The sequence below is a fragment of the Channa argus genome, chromosome 6 (genome assembly GCF_033026475.1).
Source record: "Channa argus isolate prfri chromosome 6, Channa argus male v1.0, whole genome shotgun sequence".
In the NCBI taxonomy this organism is placed as follows: Eukaryota; Metazoa; Chordata; class Actinopteri; order Anabantiformes; family Channidae; genus Channa; species Channa argus.
Window position 1 is genome coordinate 23105034 of NC_090202.1, and position 13332 is coordinate 23118365.

The window sequence follows — 13332 nt, forward strand, 5'->3', positions numbered from 1 at the left end:
TTGATGCGTCACTCTAACGCGTTCTAGCAACGCGTTACGCTTTATTCTGAAAGTCCTGAGCGGACGTTTTGTGTCGACGACAGCTTGACGTGTTTTTACAGCCGGCGTTTACTGTCACCTAGTGGTCACAGTACAGAACTGCAAAGCCCCACGTTACTAAAACTAGCGTAGAAAAAGTCAACATGAAAAAAATAAATAAAAATTAAACATATACTCTAAAAACTTTCAAACAATAATCACAAAGTGTGGTGAAGAAAAACTGAAATTGACAAGTGAGACCGCATTTTCTGGGACAGTCACACAGGCGCTTCTACTGTTTATTCTTCCGTGGAAATAAACATAATGCAAACAGCAGAACATTTAATAATTAGTTGGTAAGGCAGCGGAGAAGTAGTGCACAAAATTAGGACAATAACATATTTTTTTTCTTGTGTTTACCATATGATTGTGGCTCTATGAGTCTGAAGCGCTGAACCGACCAGAGTGCAATTTTAACATGAATGTGTACTGCCCCCCAGTGGTCACAATGGAAAACTACAACTTGTCAAGTCTCCGTTAATGTGGACATGTTGCCTACCAGGACGTCCTGTAAGACCTTTCAAAATACATCGCCTAAACTGAGGCAAAGTATCAGATATCGTATCATGAGATAATTATACTTGTTGTCTTGATTAATGCAACAAGTGCAACCTCTACAGATCATGAAAGCCTTGGACATATCCTTGTAAGGTTTAGGTTGTAGTGTTGTAAGGCTTGTTGTATTCAATAAAAACACAAAGTTCCACTAACAGTGAATTTACAACAACCACACTTTCAGAAATAAGATTTACCGACATTCCCAGAAACTTTTTGTTGAATGAGAACATTTAACACTTGAGTTTGGTCTTAACACAGGCTAGGCATAAGAGGAGAATTGTCCTCAAGTGGCCTTAACAGTGACCTCATCTGTAAGGACAAAGCAGCTGCTGAAATACTTGAATTCCCACATGATTTCTCAGGGAAAGGCCCAACACCATCCTGATTAAGTGGTCTAGGACTTCTCTGCTTTAAGGCAACATGTGACCTTTGCGTGTTTACTGACCATTCACGGAAGAAGTGGAGCAGAGAAATGTGCTTACCGTAGCTGTAAATCCCAAGATAAGATGAGAAAAACAAACAAACACATAGTTCAAAGAGTCAGAAACATTTTGATATACACAGTGCAGTCCTTAGGTTATGTTTCCACAGTTTGAACAATTGCTGAACATAATTGAGAAAATGGGAATATTTTCTATGGCTCATTAGAAAGAGTTCTTTGGAAAATAGGGTGGAGAGTGAGGAAGACAGGACATAAACACAGCTGGGTTTTTTTTTTTTTTTTGTGATCTTTGAAATTTCATGGGAAAATCATTATAGACCTGAAAACCCCTTCACATTTTTGTGTGTGTTTGATAGATGGTACCGCTGCTGCAGCATCTACCAATCAACATGAAAATAGTTAAACTTATGCTTAAGCTTTATAATGTGTGTAAATATTGGTCAATCCTGTTCATCGGGTTGTAGTTTATTTTAAACTGAATGCCAATACTTTTATCAAGTCAAAGGCTGAGCATGGATGAGTTCTGGTAGTTGAAAGCTTAAATCTGCAGAGGGCACCAAATCATCTCCCAAATGCAAAGACCTGATGTGGAGAGAGGCAGATTGGTGTTTGTTCTGCTGTGGCTTCATGGTCATCAAACTATTTGTAACCTTCAGTGTTTTTTATGCCCATGCGTGGAAATGATTAGGACGCTTGGTGTAAATGTGGCCCTAATGACCATTAAATCTGATATTTTTGATATTAAACAGAAAAAAGCCGGAAGTATTCAGAGTCAACAGTGCAAATCAGTGCATTAATAACCAAGAAGTCTCTGTTTTACATGGTTTCGTGTCCCCGCTTTACTTTTCTGACAAACGCCAATTCATGCATGAATCCAGATATCTATGAGTCTACAGAACGGCATGTGATAAACATCAGCTTCATCACCAGTTTGACAGTGTCCCAGCATATATGCCGTACAGATGCCACAGCACGGGGACCAGACTGGACACACTCTGCACACATGTGGAGCTAATAGTCCATGGCTTTAGCCCACCTTCGTAGCCTGACTAATCATGTCATGGCCTTAAATATGTGCTTTGCATAACAAACAATGTCCTGTCATTGATAAAGAATAAATGCTCTGCAGAGTTTAATCACAGCCGTGGCCAAACTGGGTAAAAGAAGAAACGTTGCTGATTGTTGTTAAATAAATATATATTCCCATAGTTCTTCAATCACGTTATACGTCATGTTTTCTTTATGTAGCTTGATTCCTTTATCAAGGGTGCATCACATCCAAACCACTCTTCTTCTTTGTGGCAGTTCCTCAGTGTGCGTCAGACCATCCTGCACATATATTGCCTGTCTGTGTTTTGCTGATTATTTAACCAGATGAAGCTGCATGCGGAAGCTGTAAATTTACTGTGCTTCACGGTGCATTACAGCAGCTAATGTCTGAAACTATAACAGGCTGGTAATACACGTCCTGTGTCGTTCATGGTGCTTCCCATATGAGAAACATGTGTCCTTACGCCTTTAGGGAGGGTGAATTCTTTTGAATCTATAGAATTGGAAAAGCAACATCTTTGCCTAGAAAATACAAAGTAGAAGTCAATAAAGTGTTTTTACCATGGTAAAAACAAATATTTGTATTTGTCTTCTCAGAAGTTCAACTTGGTGGGGAAACCATGACCCTTCATGTTCTGTTATTCCTGCTCTTGTTATTGTTTCTCCTCAACAGCTGCTACATGCTAAGAGGTCCCATTAAAAGTTCGTTTAACCTAAAACAGCCTGTCAGCATATTTGGGCAGAATGATCAGACTCGAGTGTTTCAATAATCTGACAAGAAAAGAATGACAACAGGATGATAAACGGGGAATGACAGCGCCGCCAGCAGTCAAATGACATGCACGTGCTTGGTGAAAGAAAGACAAATTAGAGGCAGATCAAATTAAAAAAGGGTTTTAGTGGTTTTATTGAACCTCAGTTATTCAAGTTAATTAACTTAATGGAGGTTTTTCTTTCTCAATTTTGTTACATAAATAGTGCATAAATAGGTAATCAACAGCTTGGAATGACTGTGATTTATTATTAGAAGAATTCAGCATCTGAAACCAGACATGAGGCTCTGATGAATGTACAGCTCTGCTGGATTGTACAGGTGGGTTTATTATTGGAATTAGCTGTTTTGATGACTGCTTTTCTCCATTTCAAGTAAAAAACCTATTTGATTGTCTTTGTCCTTAGTTTCCCTTTGCCTGACCTCTTATTTCCCTAGAATGGTGGTCTTCAGTTTGATCACTGTTCCCATTAAAACACCACAGTGCATTTAATGCACCACAGTGCACAATCAGCCATTTATATGTTTTGCACTTATTTTTTGTTCTTTGTGCCAAAACTTATTATTTCAACTATGGATTTAATTATGACGTTTAATCATCATTTATTGCTGTCTTTTGTGTACACTTCTATGCTTCACTTTGTTTCAGGCTTAAAAGTTCTGCATGTGTTCCGTAATTTATCGTGTGCAACATAAATACGTGACCGATGATGATGTTGTCTAGTGATACATCTCAGTTTGGCCACTGTTGAAATTACGGGGTATATTTCAGATGAGAAGAAAATATAGATACGTGCAGCATCAGTTGTGTGTGTGGAGGTAACAGTAGGACTTTGTGTAGGTATTTATCTCACCTGCTGCACAGTAAAACCTTTTATAAGGGCGCACAACATAAGTAACACATTTCCAGTGGTGACTCTAAACTCTTGGGGGGAGGGGGGGGGGTCAGGTAATAAGCCCCAAACACTAAAAGCATGCAGCTGTAGAAAGGACAGCTAGTAGGGGCCCCATGTAGGTGAGTTTGGGGGCAGCACTGTATTGTGGCTTTATTAGGGCTTTAAGCGAGTTTATAGCTGTCGTTGTAAAATGTGCCATTGTGAATGGTCATTGTGGACTCCTGTTTTTTTATTTAGCGGAATCTAAACACTGTCTGCTTTTCCTCTCCTGGGAGCTTCTGCACATTTATTAGTGCAAATGGGGCATTATGTTGAAAACGTTTTTTTACATCGTGCAGACCCCGCAGACACAACTACCAAACTTTGAAATTCTTATTGAATTTCTTCTATAAATAAAAACTTATGGTGCCCGATAGTACTAAGAACAATACTATTTTAAATTAAACCACACTTTCCTTTAGTCTTCACATAAGCAATACTGCCATAGTTCCTGGGGCAAGTCCTTCAAATAAGCTATCAACATAACAAGGGTGCTATGTCACAGCAGTGGCATATGATGGTAATTAAGTAGACAACGGCGAGCAACCACAGATGGTGAAATCAATATAGAATGATCCCTGCTGTCACCAAATGTCTCCTATGAGAGTGACGACCCTAAACACTAGTGACACAAAATGTGTAATTAATTGAATTTCATTTCATCAACACATTTATTAAAGTGTGAGAGACTGAACTAAACACAGGAACATGTAACAGGACAAATACATGATTCCAGGAGTGTCAAAACACATGTTGCCGTTCTTTTCCAGCTAAAGCTGGAAAAACAAAACCGGCAACAAAAACAGGACAGCTGTGTCCTGTGTACCCCCACGTTACTTGTGATACACACATGCGTACGTTTGGCCCACACCCAATCAAAGCCATGTAAATGAACACAGTTTTGAATGAAACCAGTTTCCCCTCGTATATTCTGGCTTCAGTAAGCCTCCATCAGGCATCAGAAATGTGCTCTGGTTAGAAGAAAAGTGCTGCTGTTCACAGAAACAGTTCAAATGAGTCTTGATTACATTTAAATTCCACCAGTGGTTTAAAAATAGGTCTTTTGTTTTAAAAACCGAATAAGCTACTTATTATCTGAAGAAATCCATGAAATGATGGAAGAATTACAGGATAAAAAGGACCTGACTAATACAGTCAGCTTATTGGCAAGGGTTCAGCTCCTGCGTGTAGCCTCAGGTGAACATTTTATTCTCTTGTAACTAACTTTTTTAAAACATATGAAAACTTGAAAAAAATGAGAGACAGGTCTTATTAGGAGTAGGCCACTGAAAGTTGATTTATATGTGTCCACACTTACGTGTGAGGACAATGAGGTAGCCAAACTGAGGCGCCAAACTTTGACGTAGCCTAAATGTGTCCATTCAGGTCTCCTGTTTAATAAATGTCCATTGTTCTCAGTTGATAATCTCATATCTCAGAAGAGTCTGAATAAAAAAAACAAACGTCTTTTTTAATGGTGGATCTAAAAAAAAAAAACGGACTGGATCACAGGCCCCTGTAAACCTGTCCCTGCTCTGTGACTTATGGGCAGTGAGATCCTGTTCTTTTGTGACTCCAAGAAGCTGCAGAATCCTGAGCTATCATTCATGAAACAAGGCTCTGATACTTGGAAAAAAAAAAAACAGTGTCCCCATTTTAACCGATGAGTCTGGTTGAAAGTGTGCTGAATGTGGACTGGGGGTACAGCTAATCTGAAACGGATTTATACTAGGAATTCAGTGTAACATGAAGGTGAACCTATACATGTTCACAATAATAAAAAAAACCTTTAATAGATAAATCACTAAGCTGTAAAAACGTTAGTAGCTCTGCCAGAGGCTGAAGTGAGTCTTTCCAGCAAACTGACAGCACTGCATGTAGAAGCACTTTATCTCAGGAGAGTTTACTGTGATACTTGACGTCATGTGCACTAAACGAAGATATGCTTCCTATAAACTCCAGCTCGGGTTATTTAGGGAGGACCTTCCCTCTGTGAGGATTACAAATCCCCAAAGCACATTAAGTAGTTTTACTGAAGCATATTTGCAGTTACATGATATTTAAATAAGAACGATTTAACGTTTATACTGCCACTCCAAGGAACTGCTCCTGAAACTGAAGCGGTTATCATCATTGCTGCAACTGGACAAACAAACATGTGTGATGTGTTTGCTCCCAGCTAGTCTGATGAAAACATTTCCATTTCAAAACAGAAAAGCTGCCTGATGTTAGTATAAATAATATACTTGCTATATTTGCATGTTGGATCTCATAAGAACGTACCTAAAGTCACCATCCATGTTTGAAAAACATCAAGTGCATGAGCCATCCTAATGACAAAGCCAGCTATGGAAGATTCACAAACACATGCAAAGTGGTTCCCAAGACAGTAAAATATCATTGGCAGGAAGATGTGGGAGGAAAGCCAAACATATTGGGTCTGCTAAGTCAACATCAAGGCAGCCAACCACTGATCTAAGCGACAGAAAAATAAGGAACATATCAAGCTTAGTGCACAGATTTGATTTTTAAAATCACTGGTAAACCTTACCACAAGCTTTTTATATTTACAGGGCAACGTCTCTGACTTCCCCATATTAAAACTTTTCTCTTCTTTTAGCTGAAAAACTCACTAAGACAAGGATGCTGCTTTCATTTTCAAGAGTTCATTAGGAGTTCAGATAATATCATCTGGGCGGGGTTGGAAAAACAGGCTGACCATGATTACAAACTCTATATTGTGAGTAACAAGATAAGATAATCTGAACTAAAGGTTCCTCCAAGTGATGTCATGTGGAGGCATTTTTCAACTAAATGTAGAGAGATATTATATTGCAGGGAGATGTACTACTCAAGCTAGAGCCAAAAGAAGTAAGTTCAGTATCAGTGAAGGCATCTTTTAATGACTTTTAAAGATGCAGAGCAAACCCAGAAGCCATTAACGAGGGTAAATGACAGAGAATTAAAGGATTCTTTCCCAGCATTGCTCAGGAGACACAGTGATTATCATCACCACTGACAAGGTAAAGAGAGTGTAGGAAAAAGCATGAAAAATGACCTGCAGTGGAAAAATGTGGTAATAACACTGCATAACATCACATTAAAGATGTGTGAACCATGATAGGTGGAATTAGTTTGGTTAAATAAACAAACCAAAACTATGTCAAAAAACCCTCCATCTGTCAAAACTACAATAATAAATCTGTTTCTTTTTCAGTGTGATCATGTCCTGCTTGACTAAATGGGCAAAGCATAGAACTGTAAAACACATTCAGATGAATTCATTTGCCTATGTAAAATAACCCACAATGAAAGGAAGAAGCCAACAAAAATGTTGCAGTAACAACGTTACCACTTGCCTCGACAAATCATGACAAGAGCTCTGCTCTTGGCTAGATTTCCAAGTGTGGAAAAAGGATGTGTGTCCAGCATGCCAGCACAGATAGAGGAATTTTTCAGCTGGATTTGGGTGTGTCTCTGCTGTATTGTCTCAAGGCTACAAGTGTGAAACAATCAATTCTCACCTTAGCAGCTGGAAAAGTTGGCATTTGAGAATGTAATAAATTCTGAGTTATGATGTCTGGATGTCCTGGCAGCATGTGGTGTGAATGTATTGTTATTTTAGTACATTTGAAAGGGATTCAATTCAAGAACAACAATTCAGTGTGATCCCCACAACCAGCCACGGTACATATACTGTAAAATAACAGTTTACGTTTTTTAAGTCAAATATCTTTTTAGCTGCACAGCCACCGACCCACAACTCCATGAAGGAAATTATCTAGTTTATGTTAAACATCTTGAACCTCATGTCCTTAAACTTCCCAAGGGAGTTCAAAGTGTGACTTAAGCCCCCCCTCAGTCAGAAATATAGCTTGTTGTTGCTTCACTTGGATGTTCACCCTTTGAGGTGTAGAATGATGTATGTGCAGTGTGTCTGACAGTAGAAGGAAAATTGGTCTGCCGAAGGGGGAAATGGGCTCACTTTTAAATCTGAGTCTGGGCTTGTGCGCATCGCAGGGTCTGTGAATGTCAATCTCTTTGGCAGTCAGTCACAGTACGACATACAAATTACACAAGTGCGATGCACACTCTTATACTTACAGCCCCCAGAATCTACAAATCTACAAAAATGTAGATTTGTACACTGAACAGAAGATGCCTCAGATGTGCTCTGGACACTTTAAGTATCTGCATCGCACTTGTGCCCAGATCACATCACTGAATTAACCTTTTGATCATTTGTCTCTCTACATGAAATTTATTCTGTACATGGAACCTCCTTCCTACGTGTATTTTCCCTCCAGACCAAAGAACTCACATACGATTTCTAAAAAAAGTGATGTGTTATGAAACATAATTAATAATTATATTAGTTTGCCTTCTTTTTTTTCTGGTATTGTTATATTATAATTAATATTTATGTACTTGTGAATTTGTTTCCCTTGCAGTTACAATGAAACAGTAAAGTGGAGAGACTCAGAGGTAATGGCAGAGAGGAATATTGGACCATAAAAACACAGGGAATCCCGTCTACGTGGCTTATGACTCCCAGAAACAGCTGGAGGAGGGGAAGGGGAGTTTTTCTGGCCATACTATCTTTATGGAAAAGAGTAAAATATTAATTCCCTACTTTTGAGTGAGCACCAGTACAAACAAAACACGTTTATGTAATTACACTGTTAATGTGAACATCACTCCCTGAGATACGATAAGTCCAACTTCTTGCTGTGCATTTGTTCATAAAGCCATTCTGCTGTATTGTTACTACAAAAAATAATATTTGGGTACGTAACCACCATACGTAACCACACAGGAGATGTACTTCAGGTTTAAGCCAAAGAATAAACAAAAAACCTTAGTAATTTTGTTTAAAGAGCTTCTATAAAGTTGGGTCACTCATAAAAACCAATTAATGAAAGAAATGATCAGAATAGATGCATCGAAGGGCACAATCTCCCAGTTTTAGTCCCTGTGGGTCAACTTCCAAATATCGATTTCATCATTTTTACTTACACAAATGCAAATCTGTTTCAAGAAAGACAGTGTCCAGGAACTACGTCTTTGTTGAATGATTCATCAGCTCACACTTAACAATAGGAGCTTTTCTATAGAACATAAACATGGTGGATGAATGTAATTATAATCAAATTACATCAAATCGAAATGTATTGATACAGTTCAAAATCTTTATAAAAACAGATAACATGGTAGTTTCACAACCTCCTTATTGCAATTGGCATTCCCCCAAAAGATATGGCATATTATTTTCTGAGAAGGAGTTAGATTTTTGTGTGGTGTGACAAATAACTGCATCATTTGAAAACCGAAAGTTGCAATGTTTAATTTATGGCGTCCAAAGTTTTGATAGTAGCTACCCAACAACACAGTGCTCCAGGGGAAAGCAGCATGCTCATTGTAACTTTGTTAAGTTATTCTTTAACAAGTGACCACATTCTTCCTGGAAGTACTAAAGTTGCATCAGGAACAGGACAAGAAACATGTTAATATAGTAGGTAATGCAAACAAGGCTCTGCGGGGTTCGGAAAGAGTTAAAATCCCCACTGTGTCAAGCTAACCCCAGGGCTCATGCTACAGTAAGTGTTTCACAGTATTTATTTTGGCTTCGGTAAGGAATTAAACCTGAAGGTGGTGACTCGTCCTAATCAAGAATGATTTGAAGATTGTATCCTCCTTTCATCAGCCTGTGGGAGCTCTCTCCTTTCACAATAATTTAAAACAACAGACCGGGTCAAAAGTGCACAGAGCACCATTACAAAAAAGTTAAAACAGGATTTATTTCAGTCAGTCATGTGGTCGCGATGTTGATTGAATTCTCGTAGTGGTCTGAACTGACAGAATTATAGTAGTCCTGGATTCTGAAGTACTTTATGTATTTTCCATAAAAAAATTGAACATTACCTAATCTTTTTATCCACCTGTCTGTGTTGGACAAACTGTCCAGGAAGTTGTGTGCAGCTGATCCCTCTTGTGCTTTGAGCCAGACATAGAATTTGGAAAAACATGAGACTGCAGCTGCTGGTAGTCAAAGTGCCCATAATATTATTGGTCTGAATGTTATGATGTTAAATGCTAGCTCAGCATTGGGAGAATATAAAATATATATCATAATTTCCCACAGTGACATCCTCAGAAGAAATTTAAAACAGAGGAGGCTTAAGGTTGGAAAGTACAGTTTGGAAAAAAAATGAGGATGGAAAAAATGAAACATACCAAAGGAACTGTCCATAAACACTCAGTTCATCTTAGAAACTCAAATTTTACTAGAAATGAGTCACCACAAGGAAGGATACATACAGCAACTGGTTTGTGTCATAGAATAAGAATTGAATAAATAATTTTGGTAGAAGAGCTCTGTAACTACTCGAGGGAGTCATTAAAAAACAAATGAAAACAAATCGTCAGAATTGATGAGTTCGTAATTACCCAATGTGCATAAAATACTGACTGCATACACTTCTTTAACCCTCCCATCAACAATTTTTGAGGGAATTATTCCCAGCAGTCACATAAAAAATTAACTGAAGCTGGGTATATTCACGGATAGCAACACCTATGAATGTCTGAGCACATCTCACATTTTGTTAAGAAGTTCAGCCATTTAGTATGATGGAGGTGTCGTTCTTCTGTGATTTAAACGGGCACTAAATCCTGCATTATAAAAGGCTCCAGCTTGTTCTTGAAATATTATCCACTGAGTTATTGCTTCCGTGTGGCAAAAGTCCAGTGGATTCCACATAACTTACACTCTCTATGTCACCTGATCCTCAGCAATCACTTGAGAACTGGTGGGTTAAGCAATAGTGGAGGCTGCTGTGAGTGTTGTGTGTTTTTAGTTGTGCGCCACTTTATTTCAAAGTTGGTTTGGCAGGTGCATGTCCTTAAAAAGGAATTTGGGGAGATTTGTGAGTAAATAGAGGAATCATGTTTATTTGTCAAACTCAAGATACAATTTAATCCACATGTGCATTTCATTGTTACTTACATAATTATCTGCACTGGAGCCAGCTGATCGGGATTTTGGACATGCGTGGAGCAACATAAAACATAATGACTGTCCATTTCTCACAGGAGAGGAATATTGAATCCATATGAAAACAATGCAAGTGTTTAAATCAGCGACAGTCTTTCTCAACCTGCGGCTAAAGACAAAGAGTGTTATGTAAGGCCCAGGAGCCTGTTGTTCTTACATTACAAAGCTCATACTAATGATTGGCATCTGGCTGTTTAGTTTTTTTATGATCAATTAAAATTGGGTTTTGTGTTCCACAGAGCAGCACAGTGGTGGATTGGTTAGTGCTGCTGCCTCACAAATAGAAGGTCCCTGGCTTGGATCCGCTGGCCGGCTGCAGCCTTTTCTTTGTTGAGTTTGCACGTGATACAGTAGGGTGTACGCTGCCATCTATCCCAACGTCAGCTGGAGGGCAGCACGAGACAAGATACGAGTTATTAGTTTATTTATTGTGGAAAATTATCTAATCTTAAATATTTGCGTGTGGAAAAGTGTGTGAACCTCTAGGACGATCAGTTTATTTAAAAATAGAGAACTATAGTTAGGTGTGTCCATCAATAAGATGACATGAGGTGTGAGTCTACGCTCCTGCTTTATTATAGGAAGACAAATATGGGTCTTGACAACACAGATTTGTAGAAGTCTGTCACACTTTGAACAAAGATGTTTTATGAAGACAAAAACAGTTGTTGATGCTGACCAAGCTGGAAAGGGTTACGAAAGAATTTCTAGAACATTTGGACTCAGTTGTCAGACAGTGCCCCAGCAGCCAAATGGTTACAGTGGATGCTATATTTGATTCTGGGTCCTAGGGTTGATGGTTTTAATTGGTTCCTCTTATATATACTCAAGGACAATTAGGGTGGCTGTTCTTCTTCATAAGCCACAAATCGAGTGTCCTTGGAAAAGACACAGAAAACCTTATACTGTTAATCAGTTCAGCCTTAGGAGAGGCTGCTCTTCAGAAACAGCACTGCTGATCATAAAAGATCATGGCAAGTTTCTTACTCAATGCATTTCCGCAAGCATGTTGCAGGGCACAGTTCTTAGTCGTCCTTCCTTTGCCATTTACACAACATTTCTGGGTTCTGTCATCCACTCACATGGCCGTCATTTCCACTAAATGACTCCACAGTCTTATTTTTCTGTCATCTTCTCTCTGCCATCTCTGCTTGGACGGCGTTCTAGTCTTCACAGCCATACTGTTAGTACAACACAGCATCAGCATCAACTTAAGATCTTCCGTATTTGGTGCCAGTCAAACAAAGTTGGCATCATTGACGATTAACTTTATTGACCACATCTCTATCTACAGGTATCTACATGCAGATTTAAGCATCCAGAACTCTACAACATCAGAAAGATCAGACTCTGCTTTTCTGAATGTAGTACCCAACTCATTGTGCAGACACTGGTCATATCTTGTCTTGACTAGTGCAATCCCCGCTGACAGGGTGGAGGATTAAACAGTTAGGCAGATTTTATTACTTTTCTTTAGAGGCAGTACACTGGATTGCATTTTATTTATGTGGGCCATTAATTTTTGATAACGTATGCAACCAACGCAGTGAACAGCAGCACTGTGCATTATGGAGTTGCAAGGAGGAAGCCACTCTCGAAAAAAACAGTCCAGTTTGCTGAAAGCAAAGTGGGTAAGCCGGAAGACCATAGAAGTGGAATGTGTAACAAGACAATGACCTTAAACACACACGTTATTTCACCAAAGCACAGTTAAAGCACAAGAAATTGTATCTTTTGACTTGGCAGAGTCAGAGTCCTGAGCTTTATCCTACAGAAATGCTGTGGAGGAATATGAAGCAGTTAATGCATGGAAGCCAACCAACATTGCTGAGTGGAAGCTCTTCTGTTAATCTTCAAGATGATATGCAGGGCTGATAAACAGTAAATGGAAAAGTTTAGTTAAGGATGTTGCTGCAAGAGGGGTGACACCGCTTAGGCATGCTTTTGCCAAACACAAATATCTAAGAGTCAATAATTTACCACAATAAATTAAGTACTGTGTTTTTCTTTCTTTTTGGAACTTGTTGTAGGAGTTCTGATCATGATTTAGATCATACATGTATTTACACAGAAATAGAGAAAATTCTATGGTGTTCATAAACTTTTAAGCAACTCTATGTTCAAGCAAAAGGCCATAACAAGTTGGTTGTTGGTTACAGAGGGTGACTACCATGCTTATACAACATAAAAATAAAAAAGAATAGATGTTTATCTATGCTGCATTACAGTAAATAAAGCTTTTGGCAAAGCATATTATAAATTCTCTGGTTTGAACATAACATTTTTTGGCTTCCAGTGATGTCTGTCAGTGGCCGACATTATATAACTGTGTGACACTTATCACAGAGACAGAAAACTTGCTCTGTAGACTCTTACTCACTGTGCAAAATGTCAAATTTTCAAATTGTCAAACTATAACTTAGTATACAACAGTGTTAAGGTG